The sequence below is a fragment of the Colias croceus genome, chromosome 5 (genome assembly GCF_905220415.1).
Source record: "Colias croceus chromosome 5, ilColCroc2.1".
NCBI lineage: Eukaryota > Metazoa > Arthropoda > Insecta > Lepidoptera > Pieridae > Colias > Colias croceus.
The window spans coordinates 12,092,382-12,106,557 of record NC_059541.1 but is presented as its reverse complement, the minus strand read 5'-3'; the positions used below and the strand labels follow the sequence as shown (position 1 = coordinate 12,106,557).

The following is a 14,176-nucleotide window of genomic DNA, read 5'->3' as shown; positions in this document are numbered from 1 at the left end:
CGTACAAATCTTCGCCCTGATCAACAAATAACAAAATTTGGTAAGTGTTTCAAAAAGTTTTTTACCATACTCTAAGTCGTTAAGTAAATGCCACTGAGGGATTTAAAAATAACTCAGTATACAAACTATTTGGAAATTACACATTCTGATAATAATTTTTACTTGGTGCTTCTATAGGATAGATTTTTATTGTGAGATACCTTCAAGATTCATAAGTGTTGTATAGATTTCTATTACACAACCAACTCTTAATGCTTGGACAGATCTAAATCATATAGTTCTACTCCACATTGCACTATTATATTCTACGTCTATATTTTCATTAATATTTTCGCATTCTAAAATAAGGCTGATTCACAAACAAGAACAACACAATCGTTGACGTATCCATGTAACTACAGCACTAATCCACCAAGCGTGTAATATGTGACAAGCCACTAAACATCGGGAACTCGCAAAGTTTCCCAACAAATGGCGTGTGAACATCGCCCAAATGATGACGTATGAATGCCCTTGCTCAGATATTTGGTTATCGTATGAAACTGAAATGGATTTTATCATTTTCCCACGGGAAAATCGTAGGAAGAATTTATTAGAAGGTTGGTAGTATGAAATTATACTGAGAGTTTCAACCGCGGACGATTCCGGGGTAAAACCAAGTATTTCTATAGCTCATATGTTATTCTGGTATATAAGCTACATCACGGCCAAGTATCATCAAAATCCTTTCAGTGGTTATCACGTGAAAGAGTGACAAACATACATACTCACAAACTCGCGTTTATAATATTAATACGATAGGCTAATAAGTAATATACAATGTGGGTGGAAGATTATAATATCTTATAAAGTTAGATATAAGAAATACCTTCTCGGTAGTTCCGAGAATAAGAACCTTACATTCTATAAATAATTAAGCGGATATATCCTTATATTAACCCTATTTAAATTTAGATCGAGTTTCCTGCAATCGTATTTTTATTTCTACTACATAAAATAAAAAAGAAAAGACTTTAAAAATCGGTTAATATCTGATCCATTTTAAGAACAGCCGTATCTTATTGCATTCATATCTATAATCTTCACTTATAAGTAACCATACTTAAAAAATAAAAATACCATCTTTATCTCTCTCTTGCGTTTATCCTTTAGGGTGGAATAAATGTACAACATGAAACAACTTACTAGCAGTAAGAAAAAGAAAAAACAACACTATATTTAATCAAACAAATAACTGCAAATATTTTGGACAGAAATTCTCTGAAATATTCAGTACAACGGAAAAAATATGCTGATAAAGTTTTGTTCTCTCCTATTACTTCAAGGAAAATGTGGAATAGACATTTTTTGAGGAAACTATAATATTATTGACATAGAGAAGTGAGAAAATTGTGTTTATGAAAATATTTTTAGTGTGTGGAAGGCTAAAGTGCAAAACGGAAAGTTATCCTGTATAGTTCTATACAAATTCATATGAATGACAGACAGACATACAGCGCTATTATAAAATATAAATATACAATTAGATGATAAATAAAGATAAAAAACTTAAAAGTCGGACTCTACAACACTTCGGTGTTATTTTTGAAATCCACAAAATAACCTACAATACACACAATACTCAGCTGAGTTAATAAACATAAAGGCCGCCTCACACCACACGCCAATCGGCCGGCTCCAAACAAATGTCCATACATAGTTGATGGATGTAGGCTGGTGTGGAGCCGCCATGATTGATGCTATGTTTCGGGTTACTGAGTGCGCCTTCCGCTTATTGGGCGGGTATGGATGGGCTCAGCTTCATGTACTTGCAATTTGGGTAGTTTAGGAGTTAGTGTAGGAAAAATAATCGTTAATTTATAACGCAATTTAATCATTGATTTTCTGTTTTTAAATACCACATAATGACGCTTGTAATAGTGTTTGAACATCGGGATAATTAAAGTCTAAACTCATGTGATCTACGTATTAAACAAATTTAAATTATTTTGTTTAATTTCAAATTGTATTTAAAACTATTGATTTTATTTTTAAAGATACTAGCCTTATGTATAACCGTATTTTATGAGATAAGATACAACAGAGCAGACGCGAGACCGGTAAGCGATCAGCGTCGTCGTTTTATCTTTTACAATTGCATTACTGTGTGCCTAGTGCGAGTTTTCATCGAGTACGAAACGTTACTATCGCGTCTGCGTCACAGCGAAATTTGTATGGGGAATCAAAGCTTCCCCATACGTCCGCTAGGGGCGCTGTTCGATTCCCCATACTAATTCGGCTGTGACGCAAACGCGATAGTAACGTTTCGTACTCGATGAAAACTCGCACTAGGCACACTGGTTTTTAAAGTACCGTAGTATCAGCCCTTTTCAACACAAATACATTCTACAAACACTTCCGCATCTCTCAGTCTATAAACATGATGCGATACATATCTCTCTATAAGCAGATAAATGTTATTAATAAACATAATATTAATCCGGGTAAGACCCCTTATATCACGAGTAACAATAAGCCACGTTGACAGCTTGGCGGAATACCTTATAATTAATATCAGCTCGAATAACTCATTAGTATATTTGATTGAGTTTATTGTACCTACTAGCGGAATACCCTGACTTCGAGCGGGTTTCGCTTTTCAAACACATTAATGATATATAATATTATAACTAATGTATTACGATCTTTTTCTTTTCAGGTCAAGAGGAAAAATATATTCACATTTTTAAATATATTCATTTTAAATATTATGCGTCGAAGTAAAATAATGCTAGGAGGATACGACATAGAATAATCTAGAAAAGAGCGTATATGCCTTAAAAGACTAACTTGTGGTTATGAGCGGTGTTGACCACTTAACATACATGCTAGATGCTCCCTTCCTTGCTCTATCATTAAAATCACGTACAAGAAAACGACACACTGCGTATTTAAACCATAGATAGATGCATTATATTTTTACGATATTTTATAAGATCGTTTTTATATCAATGCAAATTAAAACTTTTCAGTTAACTGGTTTCACTTAATAATGACATAATAATTACGAAACGAAATGGGTCATCATTTAATTATATTAATGTATTTATTTTATTATAATAGAAATAAAATGAGCATCTATGAAGTGGTTTGTTATTGTGTTACAAATAGAGAAATGGGGAAAAATAAATGAAAAAACTGAAAAAATAACTTGACTTTTAAAATAAATGACTTTGTGCAGTTTGAAATAAAGGTAAAATTAAATGTTGAAAAATATACAACTTTAAACGACATTGTGCAACAGAAACATGTTTATCCTTACTGAACAAAATTACATCGTACTTCTCCGAGTTTATATGTAAATTTAAATCCTATGTTGATTAAAATCTAGATTTGAATTAAAGAAGCTTTGAAATGTAAGCACTGTTGTTTCTACAGAGAAATGTATGTTTTATCTACTTAAATATAAAAAGTATATAATTATATTTTTAATTATTTTTCTCTACTACTCTTCTAGTAGATATATTTGTTTCTGTCATGCTATTACTAGTTTTCACTAATAATTATTAATTGTAAAATGACTTGAGAACTAAAGATTTGACTTTTGGATTTTGTCATCATATACCCTCATAGGAGGCCCGTGTCCCAGCAGTGGGAACGTATATGGGCTGATGATGATGATGATGATGATGATACAAGTCTTCTTAGAATTATTTACCACGAGCAGACTAAGATACCATAATAAATTAACTCCCTTCTAAATTCTTTAATTTCTAATTAAACAATAGATAGGCAAAAAGCGGAAAAATAGCTTCAAAATGTACCTTTACCTCACAATATAGAAGGGAAGGTAACAAAGCCGACGGCGCAGCGTCCTTCACTATTATAACTTATCAAGTGCTACTATCTGAGGCATTCATAATATAAAGCGATATGTGGACAAAGCCTTTGTCATTTTGTGGTCGAATATTATGGAAAAATTATTTTGAAAATTACTATTTTTAAATAAAAGGGTACCTACTAGATAGATTGAATGGCTTCATAATACAATGTTGTGGAAGGTCTTAGGTAAAAAATAAACTTATTTAACCAACATATAACAAATAATGAAGTATATTCTTTGAACGTGAGAGATAAATTAATTATCAATAAAATATTATGAAGATGTGAAGTAGAGTAGTACATAGTATACTTTATCAAAGTACTCAAACTGTAGGTATTTTTGGTAAAAAAAAGGATTGAAAAATTGATCAAGTACTACTATATTTAGTATACTGTTATTCACAGTACTTATTTTAAAATATTCCTTCAGCTTAACACCTCACATACATTTTTATTACAATGCTATATTACACTAATTTCTCTATTTCTTGTGACATCACTTATCTCATACCATTATATTCACAACAAGGCCAGCATAAAAACAATCCCGAACTTTATAAAATACGTGAAGACGTAAATATTTCAGCGTAACTCATTAAACGAGCGAACTTGGAAGTTTTATCAAAGGAATAAACCATGAACGGGGATTTCCCTAATACTTGATGTTAAACGGCCATAAACCAGTGCCTGGGTTGCTATAAACCGTATGACATTTATATTATGACATGTGTACGCTTTTATTTTGAGGGAAAACGTGCCATTTGAATAATTGGTATTTTGTGGGACTTTATAGAGGTACTTAACTCGTTTTGAGTGAAGATTAAGAGCCGATTTTTTCATCATTGGTTAAAATTTATCCGTCCAATAAAGTATTACACGAACATATTAAAATGTCACCTGTAAACTGTCAAATACGGACAATTACAACACATTTTTAAAATGGTAGTTTAATACGTTATTAGGATTGAAAAATATAATAATATAATTATTGCCCTGTAAGTTTTTTTTCATATCTATAATAATTAAATATTGGACTGTTAGATAACGAAAATTCTAATGCAGTTGTTTTTAATGCCAAAGAAATTTTAGGTTATATACTATGGGTATAGTTATTTATTTTCAAACAAGCATTGAGCATTAGCTGATTCCTTTTATTAATGACTAACCGCTGTCGCTTTGCCCGGATCCGGGATAAAAACAATAAATAGAGCCTGTGTTCGAAACTTCGAAGCATAGCGTTCTGATGAACAAAAGCAAACATTTTTTTTTTTGCTTTTAAAAAAAATTTCTTGTAATGTAAGTTTAGATTATTATTCAAGTGAAATGTATTATCTAGAAAACATATTATAAATGTATAAAGAAATAAGGCATCCATTATATTGTAGAAACTGGTAGGTACAGATATATTATTATTTCAAATTCACTTTATTTATCGAGTTTACATATCATTTAATTATTAGGCAGGTCTTCAGTATAGTATAGCGAGATATTTTTTTATCTTTTACTGAAATCGAACTAAGACCCTCATAGTTAAAAGCTCATGTTTCATCCACTGTATCAACCCGTCGAAAAAAAGTACCAAAAATCCATTGTGAGCAAAATTACGCAGCAAACAAACTGTGACGTCAGCAAATTCATGGCTCCACGTTTATTACCGCCCGCATTCCCTTACAGAAATATGTCTTGCAATCCCGTGTTTGCTTGAAGAATTTAATTATGTTGCTGTGCGGTTCCCTGTATTGAAATATTGTATGGAATAAGTCACGTTTTTCGTAAATAACTATATATTAGAGCGTTCAGGAACTAGGCAAAACTGAAACTAAGTGATGTACCTACTAAACTTTAGCTGGAAGTGGTGTACTTGGTCAAACTTAGAATGTATAGATTCTACAACGGATTTGAACGTGATTTAATTATCTGGGGCAATGCTCGGTTGAATAGATTGTGTTTTAGGTAAGTTTATGGTACATACCTAAAACACAATTTATTCACTAATAAGCCCTTATAAGTGTTTGCGTTTAACGCGCATATAAGTAAAAAACAACTTGGAATGCTTTGTTTTTCAGTTGTTTCCAATACATTTTTTTTCCCCTAAATATATTATGATAAATAGTTACTATGTCTCTGTTAATTAGACTATATAAAACAGTTTAATTGAATTACAAATATTCACACACATCTATGCACACGCACACACACAACCACTTGCACTCAAAAGTACACGCACACACACACATGCGACGATACTGAAGTTCATGCCCATATAAATGAAAGAGCATCAAATCCATTTCCCCTTGTCAATAACAAAGCAGAGTTTAAGTGAACTACAAACCGGGGTATAGCACTACCAAGTTAGCGAGTAACTGGTTCCGAGATGATATTCATGTTTCTGTTTACAGGCTATTAAGGTTAGGACTTGACTTGTTGCTTGAGAGTTCTGTAGTTTCGAAAATTCGGCGGCCATTTTGTTGTGTATTTAATGTTAATAAAATGGTTGGAAATTTTTCTATTATAAGTCGTTTACTTCTATACTTATGCATAAAGTTAACCTGTCTGTCTGTAATTCTAAAATTAGTGTGTTGTATTAAATGTTAATTACGTTCGGAGAAATAAAACTCAATCAACCTAAATTCGTACACTTTCATAGCGATATAATATATTATTATAAAAATATACGAACCCAAAAATATATTTACATGCATTAATTGTCTCAAAAACATTATATTATAATGTGTATATTTGCTTAATAACGTGTATGTAAGCCGCTGGCGGTTTCTCCGGGGCAGGTAGCTTAGCATTTTGTTACATAAAGAAGTCTGACGCTGTATTAACTTCCACCTCTTGTAACCAAGATAAAGAGTATAAGGTAATCCACACAAAATCGCTTTACATTTTCACATATTTTTATCTGTATAAACTATAAAGTTTCTAATTTAGTATTACATAAAAGAAACCATAATATAGACGATTAGCTGTGCCCTGTTGGTCTTATTGTGATTATATTATAATATAGCCTTTCTCGATAAAAGGGGCATATAACACCGAAATAATTTTTCAAATCGGACAAGTAGTTCCGGATATTAAGGCGTTCAAACAAACAAACTCTTCAGCTTTATAATATTAGTATAGATATGTTTACTTTCAACGCTAAATTATATAAGGGTATATTATAATATTTTGAAAATAGATACATTCTTAATATGCGTATAAAATACTAATTATAAGAAAAGTATTTTAACAAGAACACAATATGCTAAGAGAAAAACAATGTTTATTTATACAATTAAGACCAATGTACACAGGCTTGTTATTATATTAATGCCAAACTTTAACGTAAATTTGTTTATTCACTTGTAATTAAGAGGAATGAGTCTGCTGTTTAGGACTCTAATTGATAAATATTATCTTTCCCGCTTATTTATTGGGTTAATTGGACTTTTACTTTTTGAACTATTCCCATAAATTAACATTGTATACGGCGTACATTTTGCATTTGCTGCTTTTGTTCACTGGACAATGGACATCACAAAAATTATGACAATAATTTCATTCTATCGTAATATTCGGATATCTGCATTATATATTATTACATTTGCTGTTACATTCAAAGTTTGCTTTAAATAGTGTGAAAATCTCCTCTTTGCTAGCAAGTTACTGAATAAAGTATGAAAATTATGAATTTACAGGAAAGAACGTTTTACACTACGAGTATTTTTACAAAAAACTATTTATAATAATAATTTATTGGTAAACCATTTTCTTTATCATCATCACCAACATTTTACATCATTATTAGTTTGTGTATATAGTCCCAACGGTAGAAAAACACCAAACTTTCTAAACATATGAAATATTTCTCTGAAACGGGGTTCCTAAATCTTTGATCATGGAATCCTATTTACTCGTAGGGTCTCTATGAATAAAATATGGTCTCTCGAGTGCTCATGTTAAGCTTTCCTTGTGTTTGTTGACTCAGATGGTAGTATTTTAAAACAATGACAAAAATATTTGGTATAACAAAACAAGTAAGATATGTGTAGGTATATCTGTAACATACAAATGAGTGAATTGATTTAGCTGTGGTTGTTTAATTAGATATTCTTATAAGATAGATTTATTTGCCGGATATATTTTTAAATAAGAAAATATATGAAAAATAAATACATGAATTTAAAATATGTATTGAGCTTTTATTAGAAAAAACTTATATGTTAAGTTTCTTTCAATTAACAGAATTTGATAATTCAACTAGTAGTAGATAAAGGGTACTTTATATTTTCTGTCACATTGACTATGAAATATATTTCAAGAAACAAATTTAAATGAACAAATTATCAAGTACTTTCAAATACAATGCATTCAATTTAATCGCAAATCACAACAGTGTAAAAACAAAAATCCATTGTATATTTAACAATATAATTTAACTCCGCATTTATCAAATGCATTAAAATTAATAAACGCCTTTATTAATTTTAATGCATTTTCACCAAACACTCCACTTCATTTGCTTTCATAATCATAATATTTTTATCACAAGCACAAAACGCATTATTTCAAAAAACATTTTTTATAACGAAATTCCGTTTTATATTCTCATTTCATAATTATTTTATTATGGCGTATTTCGGGTAGAGGTTTGAGGACCATTGAAATATTTACGAGAGTAATGTTAATGCAATGCTCTTATAATTATATTATAGGTTTTTTATGCGAGAATTTAAGTGCAGCGTGTCTATGGAAGTCATCTTTTATAATAATAACCCGCGGCTTCATTTGCTGTTTTCAAGGATACGTACTTTATCACTTCTGAAGACTCCCGAATATCTTCTCCATTACTGAAGGTTAACCATATACCGAATATAACTAAGAACAAGCAATTATTTATAATATTTATATTAATATAATAATGTAAGTGTAAACACAACAAACCCTCCGAAATACGTGATATTTCTACACTTCTAATATGTTTAGTTATTTTATTTAAATTATGATGTAATTAATTGAAATAATATCGAAAATTATTTTAGTGTTGGGTAATTTAAAATTCATACCAAGTGATAGAACTCATAATAATTATGACGTATGGTGTATTAACAAAAAGAGGCGTTTAAATAGGTACAGTGAAAAGGAAACAAAGAGCCGACCAATCCGCGACATAATAAAACATAATTCCGGATGAATTAATAGCCATATAAAAAAATTAACAATAAATTTTATTTATTCCCGTTTCCGCGATTTCCCTGTTACATAATAAAAGCGCCTACAGAAGCGTGTGTCACTGTAAACGTTTTAATGAAACACAAACAAAATAACTCATGCGCAAATTAAACGCGTGGACTGTTCACGAAACAAATTACGCTACTGCCACTTACTGAAATGTGTGTTTATATGAAACGTCTGCTTTACGACGCCCTCTTTAATTTATTGGAGTATCTTCATATTTATTTGCTGGTAATTTAATATTTTACACCGAATCAAATCGTAGATTTTTCATGAGAATTTTTGGATTTATAAATGAAGTAAATTAATCTTTCGTGTTTACCTTGGACTTTTCAAAATCGGCTCCCAAATGGCCTTACTGCAGAATGCATAAGTCTGTTATCAAAATATTATGGTATTTCAATATTATTTTGACTATAGTAATTGATTTTTAGAAATCTATCTAGTATTATTGCTTGCTGTCTTGAAAATTACGTAGTATAATAATTAGTACCTACTTGGTCTCATTTAATTTTCAGTCCTTTCCCTTACTATTACATTCTACAAAATAACTTTAGAGATATACGTGAGCTTTTAGATGTTTTAGTAAAAAACTTTCTACGTACAGATAAAGTTCATTACAAATTATACCTAAATGTTGTTATACAGGGCGTTATTTCCTTTTCGCGTTATTCGTTTGTAAAATAACATAACTCGATAAATACGAGAGACCTTCAAGTAAATGTCCAGCGAGTAATCCCGCCGGTAACATACGCTAATCGGATCACCCCAGTTCACTCGCCCTCATTGACCTACAAAGGTCAAGATTTACAAAGACGTTTGATGATATTTACGTAAAAGTCGTCTTTTCATTATCCAACCTTTTTATACGACCATTAAATATTATTTTGAAGAAATCGCTTTGGAAATGGATAGAGATAGTATTGTAATGATGAAAATCAGTAAGCTTGTCATACGGGTCAAGAATAAATGCCATCTCGATTACATTTTTTCAGATGAAACAGTACTTTATTCTCTTTGCAAAAGCATTTTTAGTTCTGTGTAATTTGTTACTTGAGTACAAATTAATTATTAAAAAATTAGTAATTAGATTTCGAATGACGTAGAACTTGATCGTCTTGTTGAAAATTTTTCACAAAAATCAATTAAGTATTATTTTTACGCTCCATCCCGAAATATAAATGGCTAAAATACAAAACAAAACATAAGATAGCCGAAAACAACCATTCGAAAAACAAACGTGATTTCATATGTCTCCACTAACGGTACCGTTAAGGGCCCTCACGCACAAGACATCCCAAAAAGGTCCAACAAAGTTGCAGAGATTACTCGATAACGCCACCCCAAGGCGTGCTTCGCGGACAATCACTCCTCAAACATTGTAATCGGATTGGTCCCGCATTAAACGTTTAAATGCTTAAATTATTTGAATGTTCCGGTCGCTTAGCGTTTCGCCCGTATATCCTGTTGCAATACAACTCGTTGCGTTCAATTGATTCTTTGTATGGTCTGTGGGTTTTGTTTTTACGAATGAAGCAAAATATTTGATATGTAATTGTGAACTTTATTACAAAAACATGGATTAAAAATCAATTTTCAAAATTTAATATCACATGTGATGTTACCAAGTAACATTAAAGAATTGAAACTTTTAAATGTTTTTAAATTATATTTCATGTATATAATATTATAATTATATTTATAATTATTTATTGTACAAGGTTAAGTTAACATAAAATCTGATTAACAATCTTAAAGTAAAACCTACATGTATCGTAATTTAATTTCAATGTTTTCAGAAGCAAAACAAGTTATTTAAAGGTCCTTGTAAATAAAAAGGTTACCAATCAGAGCAAATATTTGATTTCGTTGACGTGAAACAAAATAGAGTGCTCGGAGTGGATTTACGATCGTAAATACAACATTAAATTTAGTTTCGCAAATTGTTTTAAGCTTTTAATTTTTTGTAAATCGAATTACGGGTTGATAAAAAATACTTTAAAGTAATTTTGATGTATTGTTTTTTTTAGTATTTTATCTTAGCTTTACATTGGTTTACATTTAATCCTGTAATTCCTTTAAATTTTAGACTTTTTATTTGGTTCTGAATGTTTTAGATTACTTATTAGGTAGGTATATATATTTAAGGATACGGTGTAAAACTCTATTTAGTCCGAGTATTATTTATTTATAACTAGCTTTCCACCCGCGGCATCGCCCGCGCAAAAAAAAAACCCGCATAGTTCCCGTTCCCGTGGGATTTCCGGGATAAAACCTATCCTATGTCCTTCTCGGGTATCAAAATATCTCTATACCTAATTTCATGCAAATTGGTTCATTACTTAAGGCGTGATTAAGTAACAGACAGACAGACAGAATTACTTTCGCATTTATAATATTAGTATGTATTATATACCTATTTTTAAATAATCAATGGAAATAAAATAAATGAATGAACCGTTACAATATCGCTCGTAAAAACTTTTATAGAACAGTACCTAAAACGTAATTGAAATTGATTAGGACTTACAAAAACACTTCCTAGTATCTAAGTGCTTACCACAAAGTTCAAAATAGATCGCGAAACTTTTAGCTCAAACTGCAACGCGTCACAAGTGCGGTAAAAGAGTGTTATACTGCATTTCCAAAATAATAGACTATAATATATTTTCAATGGCTCTAATATTAGCATTATGTATTACTTCTTGTCAACAATCCATATTGTTTAATAAAGTGTAAGAAAATTTAAAACTAGTTCTTGTTAGAATTAAAACAACAATAAAACTAAAAAAATAACAGGTGAATGGCATAGTAAATTCAGCCACATAAGCAATATATGAAACCAATCCGCATTCATAGTTTCCGATGTAAATATAACTTTAATAACAGCATTAAAGTATCTTCAGTCTTATCCAAATCCATTTAGCCTTTCTAATATTAAAAAATCGAATGTGTGTTTCTTACTTTCTTGACATCAACGGAGCAATTTTATGATGAGATAGGAATAGACCTAGAGCATCATTATTACAGCATTATTATCATTATCTAGGTACAGAAGCTCCTTACCGGGGTGGAATATCTCAGTGCTTAAAGAGTTTCTTTTAGATACGCGTGCGATGCCGCGGACCACAAGCTAGTTTTCCTTTAGTCCTACTAATATTATAAATGCGAAAGTTTGTATGGATGTATGGATGTTTGTTACTCTTTCACGTAAAAACTACTGAACCGATTACAATGAAATTTAGCACACATATAGAGGGTAACTTGGATTAACACATAGGATAGTTTTTATCCCGGAAATCCCACGGGAACGGGAACTATGCGGGTATTCCTTTGCAAACGTGGTCGAAGCCGCGGGCGGAAATCTAGTTATAAAATAATGGTAGTATTAAAAGTCAAAGCCTAAAATTTGTAGAGTTCTCAAGCAAGACAATCGCCACTTATGAACCAATATTAAACAAATTACCGATTCACTACAGCTTCCTAATCACATATTATTGATCTGCTTAGTTATAAATTTAGCTCAATTTCCGGCAACAATCAGCTCCAAACACAAACCCCACTTGGGGATAGATAGACACATGTTAGCTTGACGGAGAATTGATGGCAGGGCGTTTAGTATTTATCCCTTGCTTGTTTTTTTTTTGTTTTTTATTTGGGATGATAGAATGTGAATTAAATATCTGTCATCATTATAAAATAATGGTTTGGGAATTTTGAAGTTGTACCTATAAAATAAAGAATAAAAAAAAATTGGTCTAATAATTAAAATTACACTAGGCTAAAGTCGAGGCTTGGAATACAACTTATTACAATGAACCATTAAATAAAATTACTTAAATTAATTTCACTAATTTAAAAAAACAAATGATGCATATTTTAATTTTACGTTTAGTCCATAACCATCAATAAGATAACTCTCCTAAAAATACTTTTGTTTATTTTCAACCTTGAAACTTTTATTTAATATTTATAAACCTTAACTAAGTCATATGAAATTAAAAAAAGAAACACATTAAAATTATTACATTAACAAATAACTACCAACTCACCTTGCCGCTAGACAACACGAGTCACAAAAATACGCACACGTTTTCCGAACGCCGCGAGACGAGGCGACAAAAGCGCCCTCTCCCCACGAAGGTCGGGGACCTACTGCAGAATATCCTGATTTTCATCCCGCATCAGAGAAGTCTGTACTACGCATGCGCAACAGCTAAATGGGATTGTCAGCTGACGACTGCCACTTAAGGTCACTGTGTCAGTATCAAGTGATAAGAAAAGAGATCGCTTTTGTAATATTAAAGTTTATCCATGTTGCAATAAATCGATATGAAACATTGAAGGCAGGAAAGTTATTTGCAACATCGGTCCCGGTGATACGTCTACTCCTTTACCTTGTAAATTTTAATTTCGCTTGCGCAAGGAAGACATACAAAATTGATAATTAAAAAATTTACTGTATATTATTTTCCTCTGGTTCCACTTTATTATGTTTGGAAGTATTTCGTCTCTTTTCAATTAGATATACTGAATTTAATACATATCCTACATTTCTTCAGAGACTCTACATTTTTATTTATCACATACTAGCTGCTACGCGCGGTTTCACCCCCGTGGCTCCACTCCTGTTGGTCGTAGCGTGATGATATATAAGCCTTCCTCGATAAATGAGCTATCTAACACCGAAATAATTTTTCAAATCGGACCAATAGTTCCCGAGATTAGCGCGTTCAAACAAATAAACAAACAAACTCTTCAGCTTTATAATATTAGTATAGATTAATATTATCTACCAAAAATATAATTGCTGCAACCAATATTTCTGCAAATCATAAAGTAAAATCAATTACTTAATACAATTTTTCTAAAAGAAACCGACACGCAAAATAAATATATACACATTGCCCCCACAAGGGTACGCAGGATATTATTTACATGTAGTTAACCGTGTATTTTACAAGAATTTTGTTTATCTGATACGCTCTCTAAATTAGATAGAAAAAGCTTTTAAAACGTAGAGGAAGTGCTACGAATAATACAGAAACGTAGCACTATGCTACGCTCGTAGAGCATAATGGCTTAAATTTAA

The 14,176-nt window shown here is 31.1% G+C and overlaps 1 protein-coding gene across 1 annotated transcript in view; it reads right to left on the bottom strand.

Moving 5' to 3' along the window:
* The window catches only part of LOC123691586 (protein O-mannosyl-transferase TMTC1-like), a 119,115-nt gene extending 105,882 nt beyond the window's left edge, over window positions 1-13,233 (bottom strand). Inside the window, exon 1 of the mRNA XM_045636041.1 lies at window positions 13,137-13,233. The gene's annotated coding sequence lies outside the window, so the exon portion shown is untranslated. The remainder of the gene's footprint in view (window positions 1-13,136) is intronic.
* Between the last annotated feature and the right edge of the window lie 943 nt (window positions 13,234-14,176).